Here is a 15,883-nt window from a genome sequence, read left to right on the forward strand (position 1 = left end):
GACAGCAGGGGAATTACGGTATCGCTGTCCTGCAGTTTACACAAACACACACACACGGTGCCAACAAAAAGTGCGGTGCTTGGCGTACATCAAAGCATCACAAGGACAAAATGTCCCTTTGTGTATGTGCGATTGAAAATGAATAATGTTGTGTGTCTCTATATACTCCTTTGCACCGTATGTAACACTGGGACAACATATACGACATATCGAATGCTTTTGCAGCTTTTAAATGCATAAGCTTGTGTATTTGTGTGTGTCTGTGCAATGCACTATGAAGGATGTGTTTTGTCCTCTAACAAAAGTCAGCGTATCTATACATTATAATCAGTGCCGTTACCCAGCAGACACACACAAAGTCACAGTCGCACACAAAAGCATGCATGAGAACACGCACCATGACAGATATAAACTCCACTTTATATTCTGAAGTTACAGCCACTGGCTTCACCAGAGACCTGCCTTCAAAAAATAAATTCATGTAGCATGCGCTTTTTGTCTGGATGCGTGTTTGTGTGTGTGTGTGTGTGTGTGTGTGTGACACAAATCTGTTTACAGAGTCACATTGTGGGAACTCGCCTCCTTTCTGGGGACAAAAAGCAAGTCCCTGTAACATAAATCACAGCATTTTAGAATGAAAACTGGGGCTGAGATTAGGGGTCCGAGTGGTTAAGATTAGGTGGAAGGCTACAATTAGGCAAGAGGTACTTAAGCTAACTAGGAAATGATTCCCAGAAACTATACAGATATGGACGGAGATAGCAGTCATGACGGGAGGAAAGAAGCAGGGGATGTAAAGTGAGAGAGAGAGAGGGAGGGAAGGAGCGACCTTGCTGCAGGGAAGACTTCTTCACAAAGGCTCTCTGTAGGGTCTCTGTCCACCACACGTCAATACCCCAAGGCTACATACACAAACTAACGGTAATATATACACATGTAGTCCCACACAGACACACAAATACAGATTTCAGAGGGGCAGAAGAGAAACAGAGGGACCCTGAGGGCAGTTCTCTCTCTCTCTCCTCTCTCTCCCTGTCTCTCTACATAGAGTTACAGTATTAAAGAGACATTTCACCACTTTATTACTTCTCCTTTCCAAACTAAAAATGTGACTAAGGTATATTTTTGTTGCATTATTTTTTTAGTCAGGTAAAAATAAAATAAAAATCTCAGATTGGTTTCAGTTACATTTGAATCCAAATGGTCTTTTAAAGGCAGACCAGAAACCACAGAAGTGGAGAAAAAGGGGCTAGAAGTTTGAAGGTTCTCTGCGAAACTGCATTTATATGCCGATAATCACCAATTACATGTAAACCAGCAGCCAGGTTATGACGCTTCACCCCGTTTTCAGGATAATTATGAGGATATAACATTTTTATGGAGCAGAGACAAATCTAGGTATTTATATTTCTGTATACACAATAAATATTAGTATCCGATTACTGCACTGGTGTCTGGCAGTTTAACCGTCAATTTAATCTGACATTCCTGCAACCGTTAGCACACCTTTAAAAGAACTTACTCATGGTTATTGATGATGAAGACACTTTGGCTTATAGCAGCAATGCTAAATGCCAACATGCAGATTTGGCTTATGCACCTAATTGTCAGCAATCAGAGATGAGAGCAATATCAAATATCAAACATGTCCTCCACTTTGACCAGTGTCATGCCATCACCTTCACCGTCACCGCCACCTCGTAGCACAAGACAGCAGTGGTTGAAGATGACTATAGAGTGGTCCTGATGGAGTTCAGTGACCCCGAATGGAGAGAAAATTTCCGTGTGAGAAGAGCATCCTTTTACCGGCTTTGTGACCCAGTTGAACTGTTCATGACACCAGAGGAAACAACAGTATGAGCAGCAGCTCGGTTACTGATGGCCATGGTGTTGTACAAACGGGGCAGGTGTGGAGAATATTGTTTGTGTTGTGTTTCTGTTCGTCATTTGGCTAAAAATCGGACCTGTGAAGGTAGTCGGCAGCTGTTGGAAACCAAGGTACGATGCACACATGCGACAATACTCCAGCTAGCATAATTGGGTTCCTCAAAACTGGATAGGAGTTTAACCAGGTTTTTGAAATTGGAATATGCTGTTTACATGTGTAAATGCAAAACTGAGATACTTAAAAAGCCTGCTCATAACCAGGACACTCAAATCCATGTTAACACAGTCAATGTCAGTTATAAAAAACCTATCAAAACCTTATCCACTCTAGGTTTGCACATCGAGTCTGCAACAACAATCTAAGACATCATCCATTTGAGTCTTGTCTTTAGGCTCTGTCCACAGGCAGCCAAAGGCCAATCCAAGGGCCCCAGAAAGCCCACAAAATCCAATTTTTAAGAAACTTAACACTGCACCTTCTCAGGTCCAAAGTGGTACACCTGTACAATATGAGCATATGAGCTTCATAGTACAATACAAAAATAATTTTGGCAGAGAAAAAGGCCCTAAAATAAGCACTGTAATGTTAATGTGCAACAATTTTGGAAGCAGGCCATACCATCTAGCACTTGTTTGATAAAGTCATGCTATTTGTTGAAATGTTCAAAAGGTGTCGCAACCTATAAACATGTGCTCTCGATTGAATCCCTCCAGATTTTTATCTCATTGCCTTGTCTGATCTCCAAGTCAGATAATGTGCAAACTGGAGGACTGCAATTAACGGTGTCTTTCAAAATCAGTTCACCTGCAGTGTACGAATTAATTACTTGTTCAGCCTTTAAAATGTAAAACATCTTTGTACATTTTTACCAGAACAGCCTGCAGTCCAACATAACATCATTAAGATTGTAGCAAAAGTACAGAAATCACATGTGGCATTTTTCCTAAAAAAAATAAATAAATAAAAATAAAAAAATCACTTAAATAGTGAACCACATATCAAATTTGCCAATCAACTAATCAATGCAAAATCTTTCCCAGAGGCCCTCGAACATGTTGATACCATCATAGTTAACAAAATCACCTTTGCACCTCCAGTACTACCTCAATATCCTAATGAAAACTGCTCACCTCCAAGACCAAATTGCTCTTTTAAAGCAGCAGCACAGGATCAACACAGAAATCCACATGCATGTGCTGCAGGAATGTGGAGTTCTGTGTGCACATGTGGGGGGAAAACACACAAATTCGCAGATCTACACACCTTGGCACACTTGCACTCCTACTACAATACCCATTCTCACCCTAACTGGGTCAATCCACCATCTATTCTGCTGGGGGAGGGAGGAGACATGTTTTTTTTTTTTTTTTTTTTGCTGAAATGGAGGAAGCAAACACCAGAAAAAGCAGCCTCACTGGGAACGAATCTGCTGCTGGTGAAATCTAGGACAGCTGTTTGAAGGAAGCGAGGACAGAAAGGAAGGAAACAAAAACGAGAATGGGTGCCAGGGTGCCACGAGAACGCGAAGGGGATAGAAAGTAAAAGGATAAGAGCACGAGGAGAGCAAATGATGAGAGAGTAGAGGGCAGAATGAGAGAGGAGAGGGAGGAAAGAGGCTGTGGAGAGGACAGTGGTTTCATTAGTGAGATTGATTAGATGAATGGAGAAGCTAACAGCCTCTCTGCTCTTTAGCTAAATGCCATCTCTGGGCCTATCAGCACCAGCTCCAACAACAACACATAAATTAGAGAGCGAGAGAAAGAGAGGGAGAGAAACAAACAGAAAGGGAGCATAATCATCATCATGAAACACGCACAGCACGGTGTACGTAACGGAGGTCTGAGATCACCAAGTACAGCAAATGGCTGATCACCTTGTTTCCTTTCAGGAATGTAAGCAACAGTACGGTGATGTATTCTGTCCGTGTGTTTGCATGTGTGTGTCCAAGAGTGTGTAACCAAAAAAATCCCCTTGAGAGGTTCAAACCTGCGCCCTGATTTCACTCACTTTACTTATCTATGAACCATCAGCGGCCACATATACATACACACTCTGGGACGCACACAGTGGCGCACAATTACAAATGACATTCACCCATCCTGAGGGCTTCTTTCTAAAATGTTGCCTTTTACATGGAAACTTAACAAGTGTGAAATTAGAAAGGTTACCAAATAATTCACACGCACACACGACAACAAAGTGTGTGGCAGGGATTGGAGCTCAGATGGGGAAGAAGTCCTAATTGAAAAAGCCTCTTCCTTCCAGGAGTTTGCTGCCGAGGAGGAGACGGCACAATAAGGTAATTAAAAAAAGGGCTGTGTGATGCGGCAGGGTTTATCTCAGGATTGTCACACGCTGAGTGATATGAATTTACATAAACAAATCATATTTTCTGCCCTATTAGCTGTATGTGAAAATGTGCTTGTGTCTGTGGAGTATGAGAAGAAGAAGAAGAAGAAGAAGAAGAAGAAAATACTAAGAACTACAATTGCTGTGTTAAACAGTCTGATGCATTTGTCCTTCAGTTCACACTTTTGTGTCAGTGAACAAACACTCTGCTGAGTGGTCTTTGAGCAAGGTTCTCAGGTCAATGGGGTGTTTAACTCCTGACATTACATCAGGGCTAGCTGCTGTTCCACTTTATACAAACTCCCACTGAGCATTTTTCATTGGTCTGCAGTTTACAGTTCATACACAAAACAAAAAAATGTAAGGATAAAGGAACCATCTCACCTTGGTACATATTGAATAAGGACAGTAGGTAAAACCCAGAGGTGCACGAAGTATGAGCAGACTCTGTACAATGGGATTCTTGGTCATCCACACCTTTATAATTGATTATAAAAAAGTTGTATTTAAAGTAGCCGCTGCTAGAAGAGCTTTGATTTGTATATGTGAGACAAAACACACTGGGAAGCTCTAAATTCTCCAGAAATCCTGTGCTGTGTCTGCCCATTGTGCTCGATACACCTCAGGAATTAATAAACGGCTGCTACGTCTTGTAAAATTGTGTTCAATATGAGGCGCAGTGTGACCGTCTACGCAAACTGATGTAGACCTATTATAGTATAAACAGAACTGAATGCACATCTGTGGTCAGATTTCAAAGTCCACATTGGTCTTTGCATGAGTATCTCTTCCTCCATAAGGGATAAAGTTACTAAGGAACCGTCAGCTGGTTCTGGCAAACACATGCCAGCAGGGTGATCAACACTTGGTCAGTTTCTTTAAAAATCAATCTAGCATAGGGAAATAACAACTTTTTGACCTTTTTCTGCACAAAAGGGCGGAAAAACACAAATTGAACACTGGTTTGTTTTATGTGTGCAGAGCGGGTCTCTCTGGGGCACATATGCACCACTTGTGTGCTGCTCAAATGCCTGGTGCAGCCAGATCCACTGAATATAATGGAAATGTTGCAGCAACCCGCTCTGTGAATGATCCATGAATGTGTTTAGTGTAGCCACTGTGTCAGACTCAAAAGCAGCCAAAGGCCGGCTGAGGATACCGCTGTGAAAGAAAAACATAAATCATTTAGCCAAAACATGAGCGCTGCTGATCCGAACAACGTCAAACTCGACGCTGCCCTTCCTCGGGTCCCTGGCAATACACATGGCAAGTTTGAAACAGACCTGATGAACAGTTGTCAGTAAACGCAAAAGGACAAGACACACAAACGCAGGCTCATTCATTTGTAAGTGGGATCCATTCTACCTCGGCTTTAGAAGCTTTTCTACCCAATCCATGAATATTTCCCGTGCTCTTTATTAATGTCATCTTCTTACTCGTTCACTGTAACTCACACTTGTTCAACCCTCCTTGTCCATTTTCATTGCTTGTCACTTGACTGGTCTAAGGATGTCAACCCGGTGATGCTGTGCTCATTAATTCCTGCAGCTTTCATAAACTAACAAGCGCACCTGCCTCAAACACAGACTGATCTTTTTTTTCTTGCTTTTACATCATTATTTCTCTCATTTCCCATGTGCAAAATCAAGTGTTCCTGGAGTGACAGTCCAGAAATATTAGATTAAATTCAACTTTATAGTTATTGAACAGACAAGAATATACAGCTGTGGACACAATATAAAATAGATAATATCATATTGTGATGACTAGAGGCACGTACAGTACAGATAGTATGAACGGTGTAAATAGTATTAGGCTAAAAAAAAAAAAAAAATGGGCATAGTGAACTAGTTATAGTCTCTTCCCTGTCTGCGATGATGATACTTTCATTATAAGAGACTACAAAAAAACTCTCCAATGTGGTTTGACAACACATCACACAAAGTAGGTCATTTTGAGCATAGCCCCTGCTTTCGATCCCAGACTATCTTTGGCTTATGAAAACTGGTGCTTGTTAAAGTCTGCTACACATTTAATTAAAATGAAATGTTAATTATATAATTATGCTGCCTTTTGTTCTTTTTTTTTTTTAAAGATCTGTGTCAAACAAATTAAGTGGACCATATGGCATTTGTGTGAATATGACCTTGTATTACAAACAAAATCCAGAGGTTCTGGTGGTCATTTTTCACTGTCTATAATGCATTAGCTTTATTTTTCAAGAATATGTTTAATTGCAGAGCTACATCAGCTGGATGTGAGACAGGGGATATACAGTAACAGCTGCTTGGAGGCACACACAGTCACCAGTAGACTGATTCTCCCCTGCTATCTTCACCTTTCCTCTTTCCCCCCACCACCTCCTCATCATTTTCACTCAGGATGGAGCACAGTTTGCTCTATTAAATCTGTAATGAGATGCAAATAAGATGCAAATCCCTCCCAGAGGAGTGGACTGCTGGAGGGAGGCTATCTGATGTCAGCGTTCAAGAGAGAACCACCGCCTCAGGAAGAAACAGAGAAGAGAAAGAGTGTGTATGTGTGTCTTAAGAGTGTGTGCATGTCTGCCTATGTGTAAGAGAGAGAGAGAGAGAAGGGGGAAAAGGCAGAGCTGTTGAAAAGGGGCTAGGGCATTGATTGCAGCTGTAGAAAAATGTTTTTGATTTATCTTGGACACAGGAGCAGAATGGGACCTTCAGTATCACGGCATGGCAGAAAAACTCAGTCGAGGAAAAATAATACCCTCAATCTGTCCTCTGTACAGCTCCAGATAGGAGGCAGGGAGAGAGAGGGAGAGAGGAAGGCGAAGATAGAAAAGAACCAGAGAAATGTAAGGAAGAAGATGGAGATTGGGAGGGAGGAAGGGAGGAAGGGAGGGAGGGAGTCAAGGAGAGGCTGATGCAGCCATGCCTGTTGACAAGAGAAAAATACACCTTTCACAGAGAAATAAAGCTTCACCTCCCTCACTGCTGCATTCCCTCTGACATAGCAACTCATCTGGCCTCGCCTCGCTCACACCGCAGAGAGGGAGAGAGAGAAAGAGAGGGAGTGAGGGAAGGAGAAAGAAAAAGGCACGAAAAGAAAAAAAAAAAAAGGGAAGGAAACTACATCAATCTGCTTTTCTGACATCAGCGGTGAAACTATGTCTGTAGTTTATTCCTCTGTTCTCCCGATGTGCACGATGCTCCGTTGCATATGAACCTCCTGCATCTACGTTTGTCAGAGAGGCAAACCTTGAGCTCGCCTCTTGGCATCCGTCCTGTATCTGTCTGCTCTCTCATCCACCTCTCTGTCCACCTTCTTTTTTTTTTTCTCCCCTCCGCTTCGTCCCAGTTTAAGCTCAGCTGTGGCTCAGAGATAAATACATAAAGTTGGACACAAAATACAGTGCCCGTTTCTCTCACCCTTGCTCACTGTCTACAAACAAACACCCAAGGGACGGCGAGATGGTGATAAACCGGTGCTATTTTTAGCTGTAAACATAAAGATAGCGTGGCCGAGCTCCCCCAAACTCCACCAGGATCGTAACGCTGTCGGCTGGAAGCTTCACTGACCCACTATGCTTTTTTTTTTTTTTTTTTAGTTGTCAGGGGCAGCACGGAAAAACATTAATCTCACGCTATGTATGTGGAATTTTATGTTTTAGAAACGGCAGCCATTTATTAGCAGCCACTGAGCTTCCTCCACTTAACAGAAGTAACATCGCACCAGTCAACCAATAAAATCGGAGGTGTGACATTCTGGAAAGCCTGCAGAGATTACAGGGAGAGAGACTCCTGCTTTTATTTTTTATTTATTTAACTGTTTGTTCCCCACTGCAATACACAACCTTCCTGGTTTTCAGTAATGCTCTTTCATTATGTGCTACTACTATGCAGTTGAAGCGTTATATTTAGGGATGCATGTTATATCAGCGACCACATCGGTATCGGCCGATTTTCGTGTTTTTCCCCCACATATCGGTATCGGTCCAATGAGGAAATTTAGCCCATGTAAAAAAAAAAAAAGATGATTGTTTAACATTGGCACCTTCGTTTCCATAGAGATGGCGGTGCGCATAGACGTAGCAGCCCCTTCAGGAGACAGTGAGAGTGAAAGTTTAGAGTGTCCTGTCTATCCCAGACGTTCATTCTGCAAAACTTACAGACGAGAGACTTTGCTGAACATCAGGTGAATGACCGTCGCTAAAACTGCAGCACTCGTTTGTGATTTGGACGTACTGCACCAACAGAGTCCGACTGGAGACTACGCCGGCAGTTACCGGAGAGAGAAGGAAGCACAAACGGTGCAAACGTAAACAAAAGAGAGGGAAGAGAGCCGGGATCCATGCTAGGCTAAAGGCTAAGCCCTCCAGACCAGCAGGACCATAGCTCCTACTCTTCAGTGTCCACTCCCTCGACAGCAGGCTGGACGAGCTACGTTTGCTGGGAGTCAATGGTGAACCCAAAGTAGAGCTTATTTTTGGCTGGAAGGATCCCAAATTTCTCACAAGCACGAGTTTAAAATGGAAATCTTTCTCTCCGTATTCAGACTCTCAGCAGTCCCTCTGTCATTACAGCTACAGCACTTTTAGTGTGTCGGAGTCATGCAGCAGAACAGCAGTTCGTCCACCATCAGCTTAGACTACGCATATGTTCTCTCTTTTATAAACATGCAGCATGTTTACGCAAAGAGGGCCGATGACGATTTAAACAATATAAGTGGCCTTACTAGGCAATCAGTCAGCTCCCAAGCAAACTAAAACCACTTTGGTAGATCAACAGGGTGGCAGCAGTAAAAGCATGGGGAGCAAAAAAAACAGCACTGCTGTGAACATTTGCAGCGACGCTTGCTCAGAGGCACGTATCAGCGAAAATGACCAGCAGCAGTAATAAGGGTCAACTGTGAAGCATATGAAGAAACTGTATCTGAAGACGAAGACAAATCTGGAATGTAGCATCTTGTTTTTTTACAAAGCGTTTTTATTTATTTTACAATGATATAAAACAGAAAAAAAGAAGAAAATGAAAACAATATTTAAAAATGTTTGCTTAATGACTTAACCATAAATAGATTGATTTACCTGTCAGCTTGTAGCTTTTGATAAAGAATCCAGTTCAGTTTCACTTGCATAAAAATCACCAAATTCCCATGCATATACTGCCGTCAGGCTAGCATTTATGTATAGTTCTATGTTGTTGCAGTGTTGTTAAGTGTCAGAAACAGCAGTATCACATGGCAACTTAATGTCAGGTATCTTATTTTGTTAATGATTATTAACTGGTTAAGAGGTAAAGTGATCTAAATTAAGTTTATGAGTAAGCTCAATAAGGAGGATCTTGATCTGTTCTTGTTGCTGTAGTCTCTTTATTACTTCAGTTCAATGTTATTCACATAACACCAGTTCACTTCATACATCATGTCATCGCATTTCACATAATGAGGTGAAGATCTTACAAATTTTAAACCGAGAAACCGAACGGATTCCCTTTGCGCAAGCACTTGGCGACAGTGGGGAAAACTTGGATGGTAAACTTCCATTTACCCACACTGTTAAAATCCCTTCATTCTCAATTTCAGCATCACAACTCTTATCCAGTGATCTATCTCTGGGCTTTCTCTGAGCCAATCACCACCCTGTAACTTCATTGTATTCTGGTTGCTCTTCCTTACGGACCGTTGATCATGCTTCCCTCCTCCTTCTCATCTCAGTCCATCTCCTGCTAACTTTGTTCCAACACCACCAACAACATCTAGACTCCGGGGAGAGTCCTGTCCTCACCTTCTGCTTTTATTTGGGACTCTGCTCTACGATGTCGCTCCACAACGAAGTCAAACCGCCAAAATAATTTGGATTCAGTGAGCTCATGTTTCCGCAATAAATTTTGTACTTTACTTCCAAACGATCCCTCCTTATTGAACTGTGGTAATTATGATTATGATGCTGACTGCGATGATAAGGGTAGTCCCGTATATCACGCTGGCAAGTAATTTAATACTTCTGGCATCAAAATATTTTGGCATGTAGTCACTGTGGAAAAGACACCCCGATACGCGAGGGTGTTTGTGTTGTGTGCAGTGAAGTGGGTTGGGCTATTCAAAACTCTTCAGCTTCACAGCTTTGGGAAAGACACATGTAAGACTCTGTAGACCAACACTTTTTTGCAAAGAGGATTTTTTTCTCTCTCCCAAAGAGATTTTAGAAAGAACCAAAGGAAATTCACCAGTGTCACCAACAATAAAAACCCCATCTTATTAACTAGTTTTGTTAATTGAGGTTTCTGTTCGGCAGCTATAATAGACATTTCTGTTTACCAAACAGTCAGAACAGGAAAATATATAGAGTTCTGTGAATACGATGATACTGATTTAATGCCTTTCCTGCATGTGGATAAATTACGCTGACTGTCATGCACAATCACCCTATCAAGGCCCATTTTGAGCCTGAAGAAATGCTGCTGTGGAGTCAAGGCACAATTGTCACATGAATGAAGTGCGATAATATTTTTCTTCTATACAACCTGTGCCTTTTACCAACTGTGCAGTGCCGCAGTTGAAGCTGTCCAGTCTTTGCAAAGATACGTTACACAAATGACGTGACAAATTAGCTTTTAGAGTAAAATCGAGCGAATGTTATGACATGTCATTAGCGTATATTTTTTTCAGCATTAATGCAGAGACATGACAGAGGGTGGCTGCAGGGAACAATTATAGAGACACTGATCATTGTATTTTCAACACAAGTGTTTGGTCTTTCCACCTTTGTTGTCAAAACTAGCAGGTGCAGTTGTGTATTCAAAGCACATAATCGGCTGCGCTGCGTTGCATTGCAGTGGACAACTCACACAGCCAGAACGGCGCTGTCAGACATTGTCGACAGCACAAAATGCAAAATACAGAACCACGAGTACACGTAGTTGCACAAACACACACATCCATACACTGCGGATGACGACTGCTATTGTGTGGATTTAAATTGTCGACGAAACTCCACAATTCTGTCAAAGTCCTGTACACTGGATTCATATGAATCCTCAAAGTCCTGCATCACAATGTGATTCTATAAAGAAAAAAAAGACAATACCCACTAAACAGGGTCTTACTGAGTTCAAACAATGAAAAACACAGCAAGACAATGCAATAACACTGTGAAAAACACCTCAGTATCACACTTTTAATAACACATCTAATGCTGTCCTGTGCCTCCCTCTCTTTTATTTCCACTCTTCCCTATCAGCAGTAATGAAAAACCATTAAAATGCTTTGGACTGCAGGCACTTCCTTTTTTGTCGGGCTGATAAAGAAGCTGCACTACTGTGAGTTAGTCCCTGGGTCCATGGTCGAGTGAGCTGCACTCAGACACCTGCTGCTCATTAACCACAACAGGGAAAGGTGACCACTTCAATCAGGATATTAAGACAGGAAATGAAATGGACAGAGAGGGTACATAAGGGGGAGGAGGAGGAACAGACACACACACACAAAAAAAAAAAAAGAAAAAGAAAATGGAGAGGAGAGGACTGAGGGTTATTCTTTGGCTTCATGCCCAGATGCAGTGTTGTGTCCCTCACCCTTGCTCAGCTGCAAATTTCCCAGCGCTCAGGTGTGTGCGTGTCTCTGCCCTGTCCACCTGACATCTCTTAACAGTAATAATATATTCCCTCCTATTAATATGTTATGGATCAGGGAGTATATTATCGATCCACCAGCTCAGCCATATTGTTTCCCTGGTCCACTTCGTTCACTCTTTTTTGCCTGCACCTGCTGCACCCATTTTAAACAACCCTTGTTCTTGTATGAAACCGCACATTGCATCCTCTTGCTTTAGCGCTGCTTGATGTATGTGCAAACGTAACCCTACGCTCTCATGTTCACCTTCCTCCCTGCAGATTCATCCTATTCCTTCTTTCGCTTGACTCATCAGACATGTGACTTGAAAGCTGCTGTCCTCGTCGACTACGTTCAAGGAGAACCAATGAGGCATGGAAGGGCGTTTTTTTTAACCGCTATTGGCTGGAAACTAACTGCGACTGAATGTATACAACCAACGAAGAAGCAGAATTTATTGTTACAACCATCGAGTTGGTGAGTAGATGAATGAGAGACTCAGGTTACTTCTTGGTCCTGACTGAAGGAGAGACTTGGACCTCTGCCACATTATGTGTTGGTGATACCAGTGCAGATACACAGCTATCAAACAGAAACTGTGTTCAGATTGTCCACTCCCGTATGGTATAGACCAATACGCAGTGAATCAGCCATTTTTTAACATTGTTTGAATACTTAACTGTAAATTTAATGTCAAAAAAAGTAAAACTCATCACAAGGCACATCAAAATGTAGAAGATGCACATGCTGATTGACCATCATGCTTTGCAGCCCGTCTCTCTGTAAGAGAAAGAAAAAACTCCACCTGCTCGTTAATGTGATTTTCTTAAGCGAGCCTTATGAGCTTAAAACTCCTCAGACATTGTTAGATTTAAAATGCCTACAGCAACCATATTTGAGACGATTAACTGCCATTAATAATTTAACTGAAGCAAAATTTATCAGCTGATAAGGCAGAAGACCAAGGACGTGCACGTCAGGAAATGTACTGCACATTAGCTCTAATACCTGGCTGCGCCATCCGGTAGAGCTTCTTACTGTTTAAAACTGCAGGAACCTGAGGAGGCGGTCACTTAGACTTCTGTAGCTTCCATGTTGGCATGCAGAGAACATTTTGGGAGCTTAGCTAGGAAAGTGCAACCATGAGAAAGTCTCTTGTGATGCTACATGGCAACAGCTTGTGCCAGGTGGGTGGCTCATGTTATAGCATACATGCCCTTAGAACAATGAATGTCATTTGAGCGCAATTAGGACATGTAATATTCACTGGGTCCACATTGTGTTAATGATTACTGATTTACCGACTTCACTAGTCTAAACTATAAGTATGTTAGTGATGTTTTGTTAGGTAACTCACTTTAGAAATATTTGTATACTAAAGCAACAATAGTGCTGCTGCTGCTTTAAAAACAAATTGGTATTTTAATGCTCCGGAGGATTTCCACAGGTAGCGACAAATCAGAATTAATGTTTCTTTATGATTTTGCCTGGTCTATGATGTCACCCACCTGCCCAGCAACAGGGGCTCCACCTACCAGCATGCAAAGCCAGACTGACACCCACAAAAACTTGCCCCAGTGACCCCTGACACTGAACTTCCTCAGGTCTCTGGCCATACACCCACTGGACTGGATTGAATTTACTTTACTTACAAGATCTATACAAATAGGAAGTGAATGAGTTAGTTAAACTAATGCAAACAAACATTTTAGGGGAACAGAATCAAATTTATTGTGTCCCAAAACATTTTTCCCCATCACTAAGGTAAACATGGCCCATTGAGCGCCACACAAAAGAGTAGTTGACTGATAAGAGTAGAAAATCTTCCAACAACAGTGCGGACACGATTTACCGTCTCCAGCTTTTCAAATAAGATGATGTGGTGTTTTCTGTTCCGTTTGGTTTTAGAAATAATTTTTAATTGAATTGTTTGCTGAAAAAACAAATAGACATCACCTTGGGTTTTGGATTCTTGTCTTACAGATTAAACTGTTAATTGGAAAAACAACAAGGCATTATCGAAATAAATTGTTTAATCCAACTGGTACACAGTGTAACATCTGTTTAGTTGGTAAACAATATTCCTAAGAATACCACAAAAAAACTAATATTCGCCATTTGCATGTGGTGTGAACATCCAAAGTGATTCCAATCTTGACATCTCAATACAACAAATATGAGCACATTTAACATTTAGAGACATTTAGCAAACATAATTACATGCTACTAAAAGGATTTTGCAAATTCCACCCATGACATCTGACAAGGGAGTGGCACCTAGTTAGGCTCATTCATCGATCTGGATCTCCATGACAGCGGTTATCCCTCAGTGCATTTATTTAGAGCTGTTGATTACTTGCCAAACAGACAATTTGAAAGTAACCTTGTGCCTTGAATGTTTTGTCAAATTAAACAAGCACATTGAGGACACAATTTCACTATTTTCTGATATTTCAAAGACAGAAGGATGAATTGAGGAAATAATAAGCAAGTTAATCAATATTGGAACTAATTGTTAGCTGCAGCGCTACATTTATTTACTGTTAGTAAATGTAACACATTTAGAAAAAGAGCAAAATATCCACTGGCCCAATAAAAGAAGTTTGCCAAAAGCCCAGATATTGCCTCAGCTCAAAGAAGATACTGTATGTGTTCACCGACACGACTTCCACTGCCATACTCCATCACTATAATTGATGTTTAAGTTTCTGCTGCATTGCATTTCACTTACAACAGCCCCTTGGATCAGTCTGCAAAAAACAGTGACTGTGCACTTTGTTGCTGCGCCCACATTATTTCTAAACTTTTCTCCAGGAGGGAGGCCAACATTTTTCTGTTGCAAGAGGATTTGTTTTACTTAAACATGTACCTTTCTCAAAGTGAATACTGGCACAGAAAAACATACAGCAGTGTGCAAGTACATCCACTGAAACTGATATACACACTGGAGATAAGCAATTAGTACAGTACAATTAAATACCAGTATTTGCGCTAAAATTGAAAAACAAAAATACAAAATAATTATATAAATATCTTAGTGTTGTCATTACTTCAAAACCCGTGTTAATACATCAGACTGTGGAACAATAACGCAGCAGAAACCTTAAAAAAAAATGGGAAAAGGGTTGGAATAATACATGACAAATTTGAACTTCAAATTTGTCATTTAACTCTGGTTTTAAAAGTGAAAATATTTAGACAATGTCAAGATGTCAATGCGGGGAAGTAGAGGGGATAGAAATTTAATTAGGGCATTTAAATCTGGTGTTATTTATCTGTACACTTGTGAACTGAGTATTAGCAACTTGCATTAACATGAGTAAGCGTTACCATTGGGAAAGCTGCATTTGCATATAGTGATGTTCGTCACATTTGTAAGTCAGCTAGAAAGATGAAGCCAAAATCAACAGTTACTATTACCCTTAATTATCTCATCAAACTCAAAAAGTTCACTTGTCCCAAAAGTTTGACTTTTAGAGGCTATTAGCACAACGTAGGGGTGGGCGATATGGCAATAATATCATATCACGATTTTTTTATTAGAAAATCCCGATTTAGATTTTAGCACGATCTTACGTGTATTTTTGAGACGAAGTGCAGCTGGACCACAGATCACTTGCTGTTGCGAAAAACTGGACGTTCTTAACTTCGCGTTCAATCTTTTCTCGGCATTCAGAGTAGAGACGTTGAAATGGCAGCGTTGGAGAAGTATTTTCGGCTCAGTAGCTCATACTGCAGGTTAACTACTCTGAGCAGGCATTTGAACCCCTCATTTTCTGCTGTCTTTAGGGGAACCATACCTTTTGCAAGATAAAAGGTACCTGCTTCTGTTACCTCTTTCCACCGCTTGCTTGTCCTCTCATATGGAGTGCCTTTATCAAATGCCTGTGTTAACGTTGTCTGTTTGGGTCCAGCTGCTGCCTCTGGCTGCAGTGCTGCCGGCAGTCCCTTTGCTGTTTGACTCTCAGCATACTGTTTAGGATGCTTTCTCTTCAAGAGATTGAACAAGTTCGTTGTGTTACCATCCGACGTGCAAACCATCTCTGTGCAAACTTTGCA

General features: G+C 41.3%; 1 long non-coding RNA gene across 1 annotated transcript; it reads right to left on the reverse strand.

The window, feature by feature from the left end:
* Positions 1-697: 697 nt before the first annotated feature.
* LOC103354142 (uncharacterized) lies at positions 698-15,382 on the reverse strand. The gene is made up of 3 exons (XR_520033.1): positions 15,318-15,382; positions 13,407-13,414; positions 698-707 (listed from the first exon to the last, which is right to left on the reverse strand). It is a non-coding gene; the product is annotated as an uncharacterized LOC103354142 (long non-coding RNA).
* Positions 15,383-15,883: the final 501 nt, after the last annotated feature.

Source organism: Stegastes partitus, unplaced genomic scaffold (genome assembly GCF_000690725.1).
Source record: "Stegastes partitus isolate 25-593 unplaced genomic scaffold, Stegastes_partitus-1.0.2 Scaffold98, whole genome shotgun sequence".
Lineage (NCBI taxonomy): Eukaryota > Metazoa > Chordata > Actinopteri > Pomacentridae > Stegastes > Stegastes partitus.